This window comes from Arvicola amphibius, chromosome 7, assembly GCF_903992535.2.
Source record: "Arvicola amphibius chromosome 7, mArvAmp1.2, whole genome shotgun sequence".
NCBI lineage: Eukaryota > Metazoa > Chordata > Mammalia > Rodentia > Cricetidae > Arvicola > Arvicola amphibius.
Window position 1 is genome coordinate 114,565,922 of NC_052053.1, and position 18,893 is coordinate 114,584,814.

Genomic DNA, 18,893 nt, shown 5'->3' on the forward strand with positions numbered 1-18,893 from the left:
TCTATTGTGTGTTGCTAATTATCTCCTAATTTACAAATTGTAGCCACCAAACTGAGAGAATTTCAAAGCCAGAATGAGGGGAGGCACCATTAAACTCATTTGTGCCTACATATGGGGTGCTTTTAATGCATGCTATCTGGATACACTTTTTAAAGATACAAAGATAATAATTAGTTTCACAAGGAATCAAAAATTTCCCCTCAGTGCCAGAACAAAGTTTAAAACCAGCAAGTGAAGCCCACCCCAACACATTCTCTTGTTTTAATTCAGCATTGTTCTCATCCCTCCCAGCCTCCAACATATGCCTCTGGTCCTGGATCGCACCAATCCACTGCACAAAAGAAGCATCTGGGGAGCTTTAAACATGCAGATGCCAGAGCCTCCAACTTACAGGCTCCAATCCCCGTAGGACATCGCACATGCATTAGAAACTCTAAAGGCCCCCAGATGCCACTAAGACAGAGGTGAGGCTGAGAGCCACTGCTCTGTGCAATGCTCAGATTTAATGTGCAGAAAGAAGCGCAGTTTTCCTAAATACGAAACTGAATGTAGTACTGAAAGACCCCCACTCAATAATAGCAGCTAGCAGCAGTAACGCCATTTTACCAGCGCAGAGGACAGGGAAGCTCAGTTAAAGTTCAGCTCAGAAAAACAAGGGCGGTGGGGGCCAAGCAGGGTATCTGTGGTCAGACACTTGGCCATGAGCAAGGGAACAGAAACAGCTTGTACCCTAGATAAACGAAGTTAACTTGCATATCTGATTTCTTGGAAACCCCCTGGAAGTACCCAGCTGTCCCTAGTTTAAACCCGAGCCTTGTTTAAATTGTCCAATCAGAACCCTGTAACTACGCTTCTCGCTTCTGTACCCGCGCTTTTGCTCCCCGACCCTATAAAAACCCACTGCTCCAGCCTAAAGGCGCGCTAGTCCTCCGAGAGACTAAGTCGCCCCAGGTACCTGTGTATCTGAATAAAGCCTCTTGCTTTTTGCATCCGAAGAGTGGTCTCGCTGTTCCTTGGGAGGGTCTTCCCAGACTGGAAGGCACCCCACTTCGGGGGTCTTTCAGTACATCAGGAACACTCTCAATTTGAAAATTTTCAATAACAGATGCTTGCCTTACAGAACAATTTTTGACACCTCTAAAAAAAAAAAAAAACTAATGTTCCTTATAAGAATGTTCTATTAACTCTAACAAGACACAGAAACACTCAAAATAAGTGTAAAAGAATAATTCCCTATTATCTATTGGTGAAGATGCATCTTAAGACAAATATATACTTTTAAAATGATTGACAGAACTGAAAGAAAAGAAACAAATCTATGACCATGCTGACATATTTTAACGCACATCTCATAGTTATTATAAAATAATTAAGCGTAATAAGATAGCCTCTACATTCAATTGAAATAAAATTTAACATTATTAAATTCTAAAACAAAACTAATGTTTATGATTCTTAGAAAATACTAATACAATTAATGAAATCATAGAAAAGCTCAAAATAAGAAAAATTCTTAAAATATAAATTTTAGCCATAAAACCTTAATATGTGAATTTATAAATACGTTTATGAGTGGCAAAGATTAAAAAGGGAATTTAAAAAGATATGCTTAAAGTTCATCAGAATTCTACTACTAAAACAAAGGATGTCTAATTCTAATGTTAAAATTTTGCACTAACATTGGAAAAAAATATTAAACAATATACCCTTTGTGGTTTATTCAAGGTTTATAAAGTATCAACTCATGCGAAAAAGGAGATTTAGCCCTCCCCACCAGTTTGCATTCAGCTGAGAGACCTGTCCCCTGGTTTCATCCCAAACTCTACCATCCACTGGATGCTGTCCCACTAAGACCCTTTCCACCACTCAACCCCATGTACCTAAAAATCATTCCCATGGCCAACACTTCTCCGCAACCCCAGTACACCGCATAGGCACAGGCGCAAACCACACCAGTTGGAAAATAAGGTGAGCTGCACTGCTTAAAGTCTAAACCCTAATGTAACCCCAGGGAATATTCTATGCCCCTCCTCCTCCCATTCCAACACCATCAAGGCAGATGGTCTCTACTCCCACCTCTGGTGGAACTCTTCTGCTCTGGTTCACTCTCCACCAACATGCAGGCAGGTGAGAAAACTGCCTCCAGGCTGTACCCTAAGTCCCTCCACCCACTGGACGCTGGCCCACCAAGACCCACTCTGCCACCCAACCCCATGGACCTCAATATCCTCTCAGGGATCAACCCTCCCCTAACCCCAGGAGACAACATAGGCAAAGGCACAAACCACACCAATTGGAAAAAGAGCAGACTACATAAGCACAGCTGGAAACTACAACAGTTGAAAGAACAGGCGCACACACACAAACCACACCAGTTGGAAGAAAAGATGAATAAATGCTGTCTAAGAACACATTCGGCAACTGAAAGAACAATATGGCACCACCCGAACCCTGTGATCCAACAATAGCTAAACCTGAATATTCCAATGCAACTGAAACAGAAAACAAACTTAAAGTTTCCTCATGATAGATATAGATATCATGATAGATGATAGAGGTTCTTAAAGAGCAAATGAAAAAAATCGCTTAAAGAAGTTGAGGGGAAAAAAAAAACAAAAACTTTAATGAAATTAATAAATCCCTTAGAGAAAGCAAAGAAAACCAAGAAAAAACAATGAAATAGGTGAAGGAAATAGGTCAAGACCTGAAAACTCTAGCAGAAACAATAGAGAAACACAAACCAAAAGAATTCTGGAAATGGAAAATTTGGAGAAGTGAACAGGAACTGCAGACACAGCATCACCAACAGAATACAAGAGATGGGTGAGAAAGTCCCAGGAGCTGAAGATACGGTGAAGGAAATAAATATATCAGTCAAAAAAGCATTAAGTCCTATGAATTACTAACACAAAACATCCAGGGAATCTAGAACCCCATGAAAAGACCAAATCTAAGAACAGGGATAGAAAAAAAGAGAAGAGTTCCAACTGAAAGGTACAGAAAGCAATTTGAACAAAATCACAGAAGAAAACTTTCCCAACCTAAAGAAGGACACACTTATAAAGATACAAGAAGCTTAGAGAACACCAAATAGGATGAAAAAAATTCACTTGCCACATAATCAAAACACTGAAATTACAGAATAAAGAAAGAATTTTAAGTGCTGCAAAGGCAAAAGTCCAAGTAACCTATAAAGGCCTATAAAGACCTATAAGGTCCCAAAGAGATGTTTTACAGACACGAAGGGACCATGGATGCCAGCCCAGACTACTCAGCAAGACTTTCAATCAACATAGACAGAAAAAACAAGGTATTTCATGACAAAACCAGATTTAAACAATACCTATTCCAAATCTAGCACTACAGAAAGTACTAGAGGAAAACTCCAACCAAAAGAACTTAGTTACATCCACAAATTACAGGCAATAGGTAATCTCAAAACAGCAAATCTAAAGTAAGGAAACACACACACTGAAATCAGCACCACCAAAACCAAAAATAACAGGAATTATCAATCATTGGTCAATAACATATTTTAATATCAGTCTACTCAATTCACCAATAAAAAGACACAGGCTAACAGAATGGTTCACGTTAATAGTGAAAGACTTCAACACCTGACTCCCAACAATGGGCAGGGAACTAATAGCTATTATGACTCAAATGGACTTAATAGACATCTACAGAACATTTCACACAAACAGAAAATTTATATCTTCTTCTCAGCACCTTATAGAACCTTCTCTAAAATTGATCACATATTTGGTCATAAAGCAACAGAAACAAAATAATTGCAATAACCCCTTATTAAGGTTAAAAGATAGAGTTCAATAACATCACAAACTACAGAAAGCATAAAAAGTCACAGAAACTCAACTAAACCACCACTGGGTCAAGAAAGAAATAGAAAAAGAAATTAAATGCTTCCTAGAATTCAGTGAAAATGAATCCACAAAATAAACAAATTATGGGACACAATGAAAGCAATGCTAGAGGAAAGCTCATAGCACCAAGTGTCTAAATAAAGAATATGGGCTCTTTCAGCTGTTCTAGAGAGGCAAGCAGGTTTCTGCCTCTCTCTCTCTCTCTCTCTCTCTCTCTCTCTCTCTCTCTCTCTCTCTCTCTCTCTCTCTCTCTCTTTCTCTCCATTCCCATTGTCTCAATAAACTCCTCACTCAAAAAAAAAGAAAAAGAAAAGGAGAAAAATCACTCAAGTGACTTTAAGAGCACACCTGAAACCTCTAGAACAAAAAGAAGCAGACTCACCTCAAATTGAGGGTGGAAATCAATAACATATAAACAAAGAGAGCAATACCAAGAATCAATGAAACAAAAAGTTGGTTCTTTTTTAAAAATCAACAAGATAGGCAAACCCTCATCCAATGTAACCGAAAAGCAGAGAGAGAACATGAAAATTAACAAAATTAGAAAGGAAAAGGGAGCCATAACAATAAAATGAGGAAATAAAGAGAATTATTAAGTCATATTTCAAAAGCATATACACTACAAAATTGGAAAATCAAAAAGAAATGGACTACTTCCTTGAAAGGTACCATATACCAAAATTAAATCAAGACCAGATAAAATATTTAAACAGACCTATAATCCCTAAGGAAATAGAGTCATTAAAACTCTTCCAACCAAATAAAGACTAGTGCTAGATGGTTTCAATGAAGAATTCTATCAGAATTTCAAAGAAGAGTTAGTACCAATACTCCTGAAATTGTTCCAAACAATAAAAACAGAAGGAATATTCTTAAATTCTTTGTATGAGGACAGTTACCATGATATTCAAACAAAACAAAAATGCAACTAAGAAAGAGAATTACAGACCAATCTTCCTCATGAACATTGATACAAAATTACTTAACTGAATACAAGGACACATAAAAAAAAAGAAATCCTCCACTATAATCAAAGAGATGCAGGGGTGGTTCAAAATATAAAAATTTGTCAATGTAATCCACAATATAAACAAACTAAAAGAAAAAAATCCACATGATCATCCCATTCGATGGTTAAAAAGCCTTTAACAAAATCTAATCCCCCTTAATGATAAAGATTCTGGAAAGAACAGGTATTAAAGGAACACACACACACACACACACACACACACACACACACACACAATTTATTAGTATATTAAACATATATATATATATACATATATATATGGCATTATAGAGCAAGTCGATAGCCAACATCAAATTAAATGGAGAGAAATTCAAAGCAATCCCATTATAATCAGGTACAAGATAAGAAAGCCTACTCTATTCATAACTATTTAGTATAGTACAAGAGGTTCTAACTGCAGCAATAATGCAACAAAAATTGATCAAGGGGATACAAATTGGAAAGGAAAAATAAGTTTTGGGGAAGAGTGTTTATTTATTCCTGTTGTGATGTTATTGTGGTGTTGTTTCTTAGATCTATTTGGTTTAAATGTTTTATTTAACTGTTATTTACTCTTTGTACCCTTTTGGGTATAGTTAACCTTTTCTTTAGAGTGAAATTTTCCATCTCATGCCTTCTGTAGAGATACATTGGAGAAAATATAATTTTCTCAAATTTGTTTTATCATGAAATCCTTTTCTTTCTCCCTAAATTATGACTGAGAGTTTTACTGGGTATTTGCATGATATAATAATAATAATAATAATAATAATAATAATAATAAATATAATAACTAGAAAGTCTTCTTTAGGAGAGGAACAGAAAGGGTACCTAACAAAGAAATTATAGGAGATGAAAATATTAGTATAATTTGACCTGTGCATGCTACATGAATATTTAATAAGCAAGTTGAAAATAGAATGAAATTCACCAAATTTGTGTTACTGTGCTACATGTTAATCAGAATTAGAAAAAAAATGATATGAAATAAAAAAATACCAAATCAGTTCAAATGACTTTTAAATATCAAAGAAGTGAATGAATAACTATCACTTGGTTTATTCACTTTGAATTATGTCAATATTTCAAAATTCCATGCTACTCTATAAATCTGATACAATTGTGATATGTCAGTGAAACAATGAAAACTTTAAAACTTGTTTGCAATCTTAATGAAATAAGAGAAATTCATTTTTGTCTCAACAGCTGCACAATAAAACTTCATAATGTCATTCCTCATACATGGCATAACCTCACAACAGATAATAAACATATATATATATATACATATATAATAGTAACTTAGATAAATCATACAGCATATACTATAACCTAACCACAAGCTATACATAACCACTGAACAAGTCCTCTGTAAGACATAGAACAAAAGAAATTTTCAGTTCTTTCTGCTTGTCATGTCAGCTCTAATGGATGTCGGAACAATAGCAACGAGACAAGACACAAACATAGCTACAAAAGATCAGGAAATAATCAAAAGTTACAATTCTCATAAGACAAGATAATGAGTTGAAAATTATACAGTCTACTGAAGAAGAATCGTCACAGAATAAAAGGATAACACCCCAAATCAACAGCATTTCTTTTTGGTTCCTGCAACATTGACAAGGTGAAGGGTAAATTCATAATTTTAATGATACAATAAAAGACAAAAATTAAACTACTGGGAAGAAACCTACTAACAAATGTGTGAAATAATTATACTCAAAAGTTAGTAATATTGTTCAAAAGAATAAAATATATCTAAATCTCAATGATTTTAAATTTGCTTAGTAGAAGGATAAAACGAATGATAATTAAATGCTCCATAATGAGAAGTAATTAAAGACCCAGTCTTGTTTCACTATAATAATTTATATTATTTTGTCTTTTATATATGTATATAGGGATGATAATTGTTTTTTAATATTCCAAGTTTCAGTGATTACTGTGACTTCTTTTATGGCCTTGCCTTTCTATTTTCATGATTTTTTTCATATTTTTTAAATAGGCAAACTGCATTGTGTTCTTTATTATAACAGGCAGTTTTATTCATAAGACAGAAGTTCATAACTCTTATCCCCATATTCTCGGTCATACAGTCTTGATGTTTCCCCTTTCTACTATGTCCTTTGGGTCCTTAGGAGAATGTTATAGATGTTCTTTTTAGTATTGATCATTTAACTATCAATCATTTTTATCATTTTGACAAGTAATGAATCTCATCATTAATCAATATTCTCTGCAAACATAAGCTTATTTGGCCAAAACTGAGAACAGCACTACTCTTTGGATTTCGACGTAGTCTAACTACACAAACAATAGTTGTAAATCAACCCCATTGCCTGCCTGGTGGTTTACACTACCATGAATGAATTTCTTCTCACGGAGCAGGCCTCAGAATCGAATCAGCATGCAGTTTGTCCTCAAATCAGTCATACCACATATATATCATCTGCATATCTCTATACACCAATGGGCACAATAACCACCTGTCAAGTATTACATGTAGCACATAGTACCCACATCTGGGTTAAAGAGTTGATGGCTTTTCTCCCCCAAGCAGCCCACATAGCACCTTCTGTCACTATGAATATGGAAAACAGGGGCTTCCAGCTCTGTTCCAGCTTGATTTTTGTGTCCTGTATCCAAAGTTCCTAGTCTTTTCATCTGGAGGGTACCTTATTATGGTGGGTCACCAGAAGGAATGTCAATAACATCTATTATTTTGAAGGCCTTTGGAAATTCCTTGGCCAACAACTTCTGATGAGGTAACCTATATCTGATGCTAGTATTTTTGTTTAGTATAATCCAAGTCTTCAAGAAGCAGAGCTATCCAGTCATTTAAGGTACTCCCACTTAAGAACTTTTATAAATTTTATTGTAGCTGGCTTATAAAGTAAAAAAACAATCTGTATGTTTTTCATATGTCTTGATTTTTTAATCCAACACCTATATATATGTCTAGTATTTTCCCTACTTTCGCATAACTTGTTTTACTATGTCCCACAAGACCTCTTCACCCTCGTATTCCATTGCCACTTTCTTGTTTCCTTGCCACTATAGATTCTGATTCCCACTTATCCACACACATACATACACACTCACAAAGTTGAAGCTAGAATCTGCATGTGAAAGAGAACATAATAGGATTTGTCTTTCTGGGCACAAGTTACTCAGTGTAAGAATATCTAGTTCGATCCATTTTTCTTCAAACTTCATGATTTCACCTTTCTTCAGTGCTGAATAGATTTCTATTGTGTACACAAATTTCATACGCAGCTTCATTTTCCACTCATTAGTTGACAAGCATCTATGTTGATTCCATTTCTTAGCTTTAGTGAATAGGGAACGATTAGATAGAGTGCATATATTCTAATTATGTGATGAGCTAGGACTCTTTGGTTCTATATATACTACAGAATGACTGTATGGCAGTTCTTGTTATCTTCTGGGGGAATATCCATATAGATTACAGTAGTGACTTCATCAGTTTACACTTCCTCCTGCAATGTGTGAGCTTCAATTTCCCCACTGTTTAATGATTTCTGTTGGCCTTAATTTTCTTGATGGTAGCCATGCTGCATTGGGCAAGAATGAGTTGCAAATTTGTATTTTCTTGAAAGTTGAGGATGTGAGCACTTCTAACAGTGTTTGCTAATCATATTTTTTCTCTTTTGAGAACACTCTGTTCAGATCCACAGCCAATTTTTATTGGGTTATTTGTTCTCTTGATATTTAGATTTCTTTAAAAGTTTTTTTTTTTGTGATTTCTAAATAGCAGTCCTCTATAAGACAAATAACTGAGAAAGATCTACTCTTGGTCTATAGACTTACTCTTCACTCAGAGGGTAATTTCCTTTTTTTTTTTTTACTATAATTTCACCATGTCCCAATTGCCAGTTTGGGGACCTATTTCCCGAGAGACTGAATTCTTATATATATAGAAAGTCCTTACGTTAGTCTATACTTTTTGTACACTCTTTATCTTCGTCTGTGACGTTCCTTATCTGCTCTTCTAATAACTTCACATTTTACTGGGAGGTCTTTAATCCATTTTGATACTTGATTTGTTTGTGTGTTTAGTGTAAGAGTTAGAGATCTATTGTGATTTATTTACATGTATATGTCCAGTTTTTCCGGCAACCATTTTTTTAAGTTGCTTTATTTTCTACAGTTTGTATGGGGGGCATCTCTGTCAAAACTGGGGAGCTGTAGCTGCATCACTTTATCTCATTGTCTTCTGTTCTAGTTTAACTACGTATGGTATGTTAGTACTTTAAGTATAATTCTCTTTGGTCAGGTTTGCATTGTTTTTCTGGCATCCTTAGTGCTTCCATATGAATTTTAACTTCTTCTATTTCTATGAGGAATGTTGCTGTAACTTTGTTTGGGATTGCATCAGATTTGGATATTGTTTTTTACAGTGTTAAAACCAAAAGAAAAAAAAACCCTCAGGAAAAACATGGCTCATCTCTCAGTTTTCTCATGGGCAAGTCAAGTTTGTTAGCCAATTTCAGTGTCCTAGTTTCTTGGTCTGCTCTGGACTCTTCCAGATACCTCTGACTATACTCTCCCTCATTTTGACAATAAAAACCTTCTTCTCATCCAAACCTTGGAGCGGTCATATTGTCAGGTTTTATACACAGACTGTCTATTTTCACAAAACAGATTTCTAATTGATGAGTATGGGAGTTCTATTATACTTTTAGTGGCTTTATAAACCCTTCCTTTGGTGTTTTACAATTGCCCTGGAGATATTTCCCTTTCATGTTAAGTTTTGTGCAAAGGTTTGTAAATCAATTGCGAATGGAAGTGGCTAGTTCTTTTACTTCTTAGTGTGCTTACTATTGGTATGTACACAGGTTATTGATATTTGCATCCTAAATTAAATTCTGTTACTTTGTTCTTTTAGGTTCCATTTCTGTTATAATAATTTTTAATTTGTATAATTCATGCAATACATGTCCAGGTGTGGGGGTGCACATGTTGGGGGGGAGGGAGAGGCCAACAAGTTGTCAAACCGATTTTTTAAATAAGTCGCATGACAAAGTAACCAATCTAAAGCAGAATTCTTAAAGCATTTAAATATTAAACATTTGCAATATTTTAATACTTAATTTCAAGCCTGCTAAAAAGTTGAGTCATCCCGATCATGTATTTTTGCTTAAAAATAGATAAATATAATATGGAATATGAAATGTGTGGTTTAGAAATGGATATATGCACTAGGAAATAGCTGGCATTCAACACAAGCACAGAAATCAGCTGACTGGGCAGAAAACACCGGTATTGAATAAAAATGGTTCATTCAAATGGATATTTGTTATAGAGGGGGAAGAAATGCACCTCAAATGATAGATGACTCTGCACCCTCAAAGTGTCTTATTTAGATCATATGAAGTAAAATCAAACCTACGATCATAGTGATGGTCACAAGATAAAATATATGGGGAGACTTCCCATTTCATAGCAAAAATATTTCTTCAAAAGTATGCAAAAGATACAATAGACATTGTACAAATCTGACATATTGTCTTCTTAATCCTAAATCTATCAGAATTTAGAAAGGTACCGTAGTGAAATTACAAACCTTGCCAGTGTTTGGAGGAAAATAATCCAAAGAAAGGTCTACTGAAAAGTACTTGTCTAGGCTGTCATACAAAATTGTTACAAGTCAACAGTAAAACACATGAAAACCATACGCAGGCAACATTCTTGATAGACGAGCTAAAGGTAAAGGAAAATAAAGATAATAAATGTGGGAGAGAGTATGGAGCATATTTAGTCATAAAAGCAGTTTTACGGCACAGATAACTTGCAAAGCAACTTTCTCAGTTTTCCAAAAATTTTAATACATTCTGCAGTTAACATTTCTGTTCCTGGGTAATTAGTTTAGAAAATGGAAAAAATACATATAAAATGATTGATGAAAATGCGTACGCATCATTTTTATCAGAAGCTTTAAGTGGGAAATTACACGAAGATCCACTGACAAAGAACAGATACTTGTTGAAATGATTACACAGGAACACTACTCAGCAAGGACCAGTAAGGAAACCACAGGAGCAAATCCTAACACTGAGGCTTGCCCTGGGAAGTTTTTGACCAATGGATGGAGTCAATTGATAAGGGCGAACCTTAATTGCGGAATTGCCTTCACCAGATTACCTTGTGGGCTCTCTGTGGTGCATTTTCTTAATTGATGATGACTGTGAAAGTTCCAGCTCATTGTGGGCAGGTGATCATGGCGTTGTGTTGTAAAAGAAAGAAAGCTAACAAGACGCAAAAAGGGAGTGACAGCATTCCTCCCTGTTCTTTGCATCAGTTTCTCGCGTTCAGTTTCATAACTTGCGTTACAACCATGACTTCCCCAGCTGATAAACTGTAACGCCTACATATGTGTCCAATAAACCTTTCTTCTCCTGCATTGTGTGGGGGATTGGGTTTTGTCACAAGAGAAAAGCCACCTAAGGGTGATATTCACATGAATTTCAGAATTAGGCAACGCAAAAGCAAAATCCATCAGTTTTCTGTTGGAAATCAGTAGGTGTTTCTCTTTGGGAGTGGACATGATCTGAAAACTGAAATGATTAAATTGACACTCCATCAAGCTGAAAATTTAACATTCAGTTAAAATTCATATGTATGAACTGTGATTGAGTGTAGCAAGGAATGGTAGATGCTGCACATTGCCGTCCCAGTACTTGAGAGGCAGAGGTATGAGAATTGTGAGTTCAAAGACAGCCTGGGTCACTTAGTGAGATTTTGTTTCAAACAGCAAAACAAAAGAGTGTGGGAAAAAACTGAAAGTTAATTATTGTTAGGAATAAACATGTATACACAGAGATATGGATGATTCATGTATAAAATGCAATTGTAGGAATAACCTAACTAATAATTTTCAGAATGTGCGAATTGCCCATGCTCTGACAAAGAGTGGGCTTTCAAGTACTGATCAATGAAGTCAGTTTCTTTCCTGACAGAGAACTAAGCTTTAAATGAAAACAGATGACTAAAACTTTTAAGCATGCATCTATATAATGCACAGGTAGAATACAAAAGCAGATATAAATTTTCCATGTTAGTGGGTTTTTTAAATTTTGTTTTAATCAGTTTGAAACAAGCAAGAGTCATCTGCAAAGAAAAGCCACAATTGAGAAAATACCAACATCAGATTGCCTGTAGGTATGAATGTAGGGCTTGTCTTGATTAATTACTGATGTAAGAAGAGCCAACCCCTGTAGGTGGCACCAACCCTCGTGAGGTGATCCTTGGAGGTATAAGAGATTAAATGTGACCTTGAGGATGAAATCAGTATTCCTGCCCCTAAATTCTTTGTTGAGTTCTTGCCCTGACTTTCCTTAATGATGGAATATAACCTAAGATCTACAAAAGAAACATTTTTCTAACCAAGTTTATTTTTGTCACAGTTTTTAAGACAGCAGTAGAAACCAAACTAAGACATAGATTTCGAAAACTTGAAAAAAATGCTGGGAGTTTTATATACAGATCTACATAATTTTGTTATGAGAGGAAGTTAAGGTTGGAAAAACATTTGGAGAGAAGGAAGTGGCAAAATAAGTAGTTTTTGTAAAATAAGGAGTTTATGCTCATACCAAAGAGATATTTTAAAATGGAGTACATTCAGTGTAAAATGAGGAGAAGAAAACATATGGAGGATGGATAGAATTTAATGGAACTTGAAACAGTCATCAAAGAGTACATCAAATCTAATCTCTGCAAATATAAAAAGACATATAGTTAATTAAGTGCAGATCAGAATCATTAGACAAAAGTCAGAAAGAAACAGGTGGTAACAGCAGTGAAAATTAACCCATTGGTCGTAAATGTCCAAATATCGAAGATTTATGGAATTAAGAGTTTGCACACACAAAATAATAATAACTAAACAATATGCTAGACTGACTCTCAAAGACTTAAAAATATTATACCTGATGAGGGAAATAAGCAAATCAGATGCATTTTGTTTTCTCATCTAATTACCTTAATTAGAACCCCAAACTGACTCTTGAAGCCACAACAAATTTCTAAATATTTTAGCTAATTTAGGGGAGCTGTTTATTTTCCGATTAAAAAACACAAAAATGGGATTTCCATAAAGGCTTTAGGAAGACTGAACAATTTCCTTTCTTTCCTCATTTGATGAATGTGTTTATCATAAAAAGAAATTAATTTTAAGCAAAAGTTTTTGCATATAATACGAATAGACTTAATTGTACAATACCCTATTGGATGTTGCTGGTTATACTTTCCATATTTTAGTATTAAAAATTTGTTTTGCAAGTACATTGTTATAACTGTAATAAAATTCAAGATGTTGATTTGAGAACCAGCAGGCTGTTTCTTCTTCGTTTTCTTACCGAATGTAAGCATGTATGCTACTAGATCATAGTCTCAGTATATAGGTACATTATTTATATGTAAGTTTGTATTCCCATTCATCTCAAACTGTCCTTCAAATTCCCTCATTTTTTTTCTCCTTTTAACCTTTGTTTTTATTGGGTGACTATTAATTTATACACAGTAGAACTTCCTTCATGTTTTTTCATTTGTGATGCATTGTTGCAGTGGAGAATACATCCTGCATAACTTCGAAACTTTAAACTTTCTAGAGCTAGACAACTCTTCCAGACATTCCACTACAGAGTGGAATGTTCTCCAGAAGTGAGGTAGATCTAGTTATTGTTATAGGGTAAGTATCTTTATTTACTTCATTACTTTTTAATATGATACACATTAATGAAAGTGAAGTATTGTACCTGGTGGTTTGCTTTAATTTCAGCTTGGGCAGTAGAAGAAGGCAGACATCTGAGTTCAGATTTGATGTAAACCAGGACTACATACTAGGGGAAAGTAGTTTGATATGGAAATCACAAGTCATCTCTTGTTTGGGTCTTTCTTTGGTTATTTTGTATTTGTATTTGTATTGCCAATCTTCTCTACAGTACTACAAGTTTTTCCAGAATTATAATAGATTTTGCTGAATATAACTTGAAATTTGGTTTTCACTGCATATAATGGTCATGTCTCCCAAATGTAGTCACCTTTAACCATTGTAAAATGCATTTAAGTATCTCTAAAAACTTCTGGTGTGTGTGTGTGTGTGTGTGTGTATGTGCATGTGTGCATGCATGTATGTGTGTGTGTGTGTGTGTGTGTGTGTGTGTGTTTATTTAAACATTCCCCTGGCTCTTTTTGATTGCTTTTTAAAAAATAATTTTTCCAATCTTTCCCTTTTAACAGGGAAAGCATTTTAAAGTGATGTGTGACCCCTACAGATAGTGTTTAATTGGACTAGTTTTTTTTCTGATTATGAGAAACTTTATCTTTCGATTTAGGTTATTTAATCTATTCAAAAATAAAATTACACTTGATTCATATGGCTTGGTTTAAACATGTTTTGGTTTTTATATCTGTTTGCTAATTTTATATCAAATGAAGGACACTTGTGGGTGCAGTGTGTTTGGTCTTTTCTCACTTCTTTGGTGCTTCCACTATGCATAGAGCAGTATTTTTAATAATGTCCCACACTTTCCCAACACTTTTATAAAGTTACTTCTTTCTTACTTTTTATTAATGGAATCTCATAGTCACTGTTCACTGTTCATATTCTCTTGCTCCTATTGTTTTTTGATTTGAAGTTTACTTGTTTAAGGCGTGGTCTCATTTAGTTATTTAAACAGATTATAACTACTTCAGTATCTTTGTTTACTAATTCTACTGTCTGGTTTTTATAGCTGAAGTCTATAGTCTGATTTCTTTCCATGCACATAGGTTAAGCTTTCCTACATATTTGAATAGCTCAAGATTTTTTGCAAACTATATATTTTGATAATAGACTATTTAGATTGCCCCTCCCTTCTAGGTATAAGCTGTTGTTTTCTTGACAAATTTATTTGTTTAGAGATGTGGTAGATTCAATTACCAAAGTCTATTTCCTTAAGTGAGTGTGTTAGTTAGGGTATCTATTCTTGCAACAAAGCACCATGAACAAAAAGCAAATGAGGAAAAAAAAGTATATTGATCTTGCACTTCCGTTTTGATGTTTATCATCAAAAAACATCAGGTCAGGAACTCAAGCAGGAAGGGGACCTGGAAACAGGAGTTAATGCACAGGCCATGGACGGTGCTGAATACTGACTGCTCCTCCTAGGGTGTCCATACTTCTTTCCTGTAACACTCAGGACTAACAGTCCAGGGATGGCACCACCCACAATGACTGGGCCCGTCCCCATCAATCACTACGTAAGAAAACATCTTAAAGCCGGCTCTTATGTAGGCATTTTCTCAATTGAGGTTTCCTTTTTTCAGAGCTTAGGTGTCAAGTTGACCTAAAACTAGCCAGCACCCTGAGCATAACCTCAGCTATTAACACCTAGATGCATTTTCTGTTTCTGTTTGTGCTATGTTTTTGCCTGATTGTTCAAGATTTGTCCTCAGCTCCGTATAGGCCACATACTAATCACAGCGGATGCCCGCTCCACTCGTCATTGGACATATGTGTGCTTTGTAGGCTGCCATCACATTTGTGAGTTGCATTTTGCTTATATTTATTCAAAAGCTATTGTCATGAACAATCTCTCTTCCTTATCTTCAAGAAAATTATTTCTCAGATGCAGTCTTCTATATTGCCATGGTGTTTATGATGATATTTTGAAGCCTGTATTCTTAGTATTCTTATTAGTAAGAATGTGTATTGTTCAGTAGTTTTGCTTGTGGTTTTGTTAAAACTCCGTTAAGATTTCCGATCTCTATTTATTATCTATGTGCTGTTTGGTGAATATTCCAAACTTTTGATGAATCTAGTATATGTGTCCGAAAACCTTCACATCCTTACAAGTGACTAAACAGCCAAGAAAACATCTTTTGCCTCATCCACTGGTTCTCACAATTAAAAGCTTGGTTGCCCTGGAATTTTGTTAATGGCAGAGCTTTAATGGTCATGTAACTTCTCTCAACAATGATGTGCTTGTTTTTGACACTACCATAGACATAGTTATCCACTATTTCAATTAAAGATGCTGACGCTAAGCATGATGCACATGCTCCTCACTTAATGGCACCCCAAAGGCAACTGACACTTATCTCAAGACATCATCTAACAAATGGATGCTTAAAGTACCTTTAAAGGGATGGAGGCCTAGGATCTGGGCTTGCTTCCCTATTATAGCTTTTTCATGCTGGGAGTTTGGGAAACAATCAGACATTTGGGAGAACAGACAGAAGCAAAGCCCAGTTGTGTGGGGTCTCAGAATTCCTATAGTACAGGACAATGGCAATTACAAACCCCTCCCATTCCACAATGGAACAACTGAACAAAGTTGGGTGTGGAAAGAGGGAGGCTTCAGTTTCTTGTGTCAATGGTAGAATTCCTCTAATGTGAACTGGCTGACAGCGAATGTGACAGAGTATGTTAATCCTCAGAGGAGTTTGTCATTGTATTCACTAAGATGAACATGAACTTCCCTTGATTGGATGCTTCTCTCCTTGCTGTTTGTCCTTCCATAAGAATCAAATGATCATCTCCGTATAACTACTATTTGTTATATTGATATTTTTCTGAGGATAATCCTGCTAAGAGCCTTAACCCATCATTTTGAGTCAAGCAACAACCATTCATATCTTTAAATGCTAATTCTATTTTGTCGAAAGTTTAGGAGGCAGGTAATATTCCTACGTTTTTCTATCTATTAAAATATGTTTAATGGCATATTAACAATCTCATACACTGAACTCATAAGATGTAATAGATTTTTACATTTAAAACATGACGTAAATGAAAAATAACAAGATACGTTTTTATAACATGAGGGAACATCCACAGTAGACTGAATTAGATGTTCTTAGTTTGATCCATACATCTAAAAATGGATGAAAATTATGTCATTCAGATGCTTAGAACATCCAGTGATCCACGATTTGTTCTAAAAATAAATGTAATTTTTCACATATTGAGAATCCTATAGGAAATTGTATGGGCTTTGTAGACTTCCAGAGGCTCACTGATAAGATAAATATTCCAATATCAAAAAAAAAAAATCCAATGAGTTTCATGTGGAAAAAGAAAAGTATTTGGGTAGCTTTAATGAAATTCTTTCAAGGTTTTTGATCGCTTATTTTTTTTCAGTTTTAGTCCAAGTGATAATTACATAAGATATTTATCATTTTATTTCACTTGTGAGCTAAGTCTGAGCGTCCAGATGATAGATGGAATGAAATAATTAACATACAATCAGAATGAAGTGCAGAGGTGTGTCAGAAAGAAGGCACTTGTGTGCCTTGAACAGAGATAGAAAAGAGAAAAGAGGAGTGGGGTGTTGGAGCGATGGTTTAGTGGTTAAGAGCACTGACTGCACTTCCAGAGAACCCAGGTTCTATGCCCATCAACCACATAGTGGTTCATAGTCATATATAATTCCAGTTGTAAGGGAATCTAGCACTCTCTTCTGGCCTTCCTGGGTCCCAGCACATATATGCTACACAGATATACTTGTAAGCAAAAATAAACCATACATATAAAATAAAAAATTAAAAAGAGAGAGAAGAGGAACAGAATCAAACTCAAGAGACACAGAGGAACAGAAGAGGAAAGAATAATAAAGCTAATACTTTCAAGGTGCTTACAAAATGCCAAATATATTCCTAAGAATTTTACATGTGCTGACTTCTTTAATTCCAACAATGCCTACCTATTAAAATGTTTATTAGTATAGTATTTACTGAAAAAAAAAAGCTGAAAACAAGCATTTGAACTGTGTCACTTAAGCAATCCAAAATTTTGAACAGAAACTAACTCAGAAGAAATAACAATACGAGACGTTGGCTATGTCCATATAGTAGGTAAATAGATATTGAATAAAAAGCTGGGGATGAAGTAACTGACCTCTTCTCCAAGTCACTATATGCTGTTGGAAGTTCTTGAGTTTGAAGTAATACCTGAAAGTGGTATGTTAGATGTATTTATTTAACAACAATTAAAGATGAAGAGATAGTACAACTATTTCTTGAAAAGAGATTGCAGTGCAGAAATTGAGGCAAGAAGTTAATGTAGTCAGTCTCCAATGCATTATAATATCAAAGAAAGTTTTTGCTTAAAATTGGAAAGAATTTTTTAATTTGAAATATTATAGCTAATTGTCTATCAATTTTAAATTAAATTATTAGTAATTTCTTATTGAGATAATTTTGAGACTTTAGAAAGATATATCTCATGTCAAATAGCTATGATGAATATGATTAATTTATAAATTATATAATTATGTTAAAATATTAACTTATTTTAGTGACTGAGATATTATAGACAGTCTAGGCTCTACAATTATCATATAAGGAAATTAAATCTCTTTGTAGTAAGGAAAAACTTCATAATCAAATACTAATTCAAAACTGCAATAATACTTCTATGATATTGTACCAAATTACATTGTATTGATATGATATTGTAATCAAATGCTCTATTTAATTAAATAAAATTTTGCCCATGAAGGAGAGAAAATTGAAGGTTCCACAAAATAATAAAATAAAATCTTTAAAATATATAGTGTTTAATAAATGAAGTGCAATGCAGAAGAAGGCATCATTATAAAACAAACGTTTATGGATAGCAAAGGAAATAGAGTCCCTCTGGCTCTATAGAGTCTGAGTATCACTCATGCTCCTGGCTAATTAATTCTTGAAGGACATTTGTGGTCAGTGGGTGAGAGTCTGGGGACCAGGCAATGTGCTGGAAGACCTGAGCAGCAGAGCTTTGGGCAATGGCTCAATGTCTCAAAGGGAACAAGAATAGGAAGAGATGAAGTTGGTGGAATGGCCATGTGCCTGCTGGGTAAAGTAATGAGCACTATCAAAGGCAAGTGTACAGTACAGCAAAGAGATCCTGGGCCCATGCAGTCATCACTCCAACATTGAGGTCAGTAAGAGAGAGTCAGTTCTGCCAACTTCTTGCCTAGCTCGATGGAGACAGCATGGAGGCCAGCAGC